Genomic DNA, 990 nt, shown 5'->3' on the forward strand with positions numbered 1-990 from the left:
GCTCACACCAAATGACCAATAGGATCACAAACTATTGAAGGTTGCACCTCTGTCCAGGGCAGAGCAGCCCAAGAAGATAAAATGTATTGGAAGAACTTAATTCAGGGTCAGTGGATGGAACTCCTGCAGGAGCTCTATCTCTCTGATCCCAGCACTGTAAGGCCTACCTGTGATCAGACATTCAGTAAACTTTCTGTTGATTTTAAACAGTCCTCTCCTGTCGTCACTTCTCATGCTTCCAACAAAAGAACTGGGTTAATTTCTAACACTGCATAACATGTACTAGTTACTGTGGGGGGTGGCTGTGGCTTAGGAGGTAGAGCGGGTCATTTCCTAACCGCCCGATTAGCAGTTCAATTCCCAGCTTGTCCATGTTGAAGTGTCCTTGTGCAAGACACTGAGCCCCCAGTTACTCCTTGTGATAACACCGGTGTGTGAATGTGTGAGCGTTTGTGGGTTTGAATGGGTGAATGGCCAAGTAGTGTGAAAGCACTTTGAGTGTGCTGTAAAGTGTAGAAAAGCACTATACAAGTGTAAGACCATTTACTGGGTTGCTGTGGGACTTTTAACACCCTTAATTCTAAATGATCTTGCATTGCATTGTCAAAAAAAGACTTCTGTATAGTTACTTAAGCTGAATAAAAGTCTGCGTGGTTGTGTGTGTGTTTGCATTTTGTGTGTCACGACATGTACTAGAAGTCTGTGAGAATGTTTTTAGCTACACACCACTTAATCAACAGACACACACGCGCACATTGATTTGCTTCATGTTTTGACTACTGCTATGGCCAGCTGCAAAGCTGGCAACAGAGACGTCTCGGTTGACGTTTCTGTGTAGTATGGGGCTAGCCCAACCGAGGTGATATAATGTATAGGCCTGGTGGGCTCAGGGTCTTCCATCTTACATCTGCCTACGTGCAGTATGGAGGTGCAAGATACTTGAGCGTGTAATGTTAATTTTACCTGTGATCCCTTGAATAAAATACTTTG

The 990-nt window shown here is 44.1% G+C and overlaps 1 protein-coding gene across 1 annotated transcript in view; it reads right to left on the reverse strand.

Moving 5' to 3' along the window:
• Positions 1-990, reverse strand: part of adgrb2 (adhesion G protein-coupled receptor B2) — a 230056-nt gene that overhangs the window by 181486 nt on the left and 47580 nt on the right. The window lies entirely within an intron of this gene.

The sequence above is a fragment of the Monopterus albus genome, unplaced genomic scaffold (assembly GCF_001952655.1).
Source record: "Monopterus albus unplaced genomic scaffold, M_albus_1.0 scaffold404.1, whole genome shotgun sequence".
Taxonomy (NCBI): domain Eukaryota; kingdom Metazoa; phylum Chordata; class Actinopteri; order Synbranchiformes; family Synbranchidae; genus Monopterus; species Monopterus albus.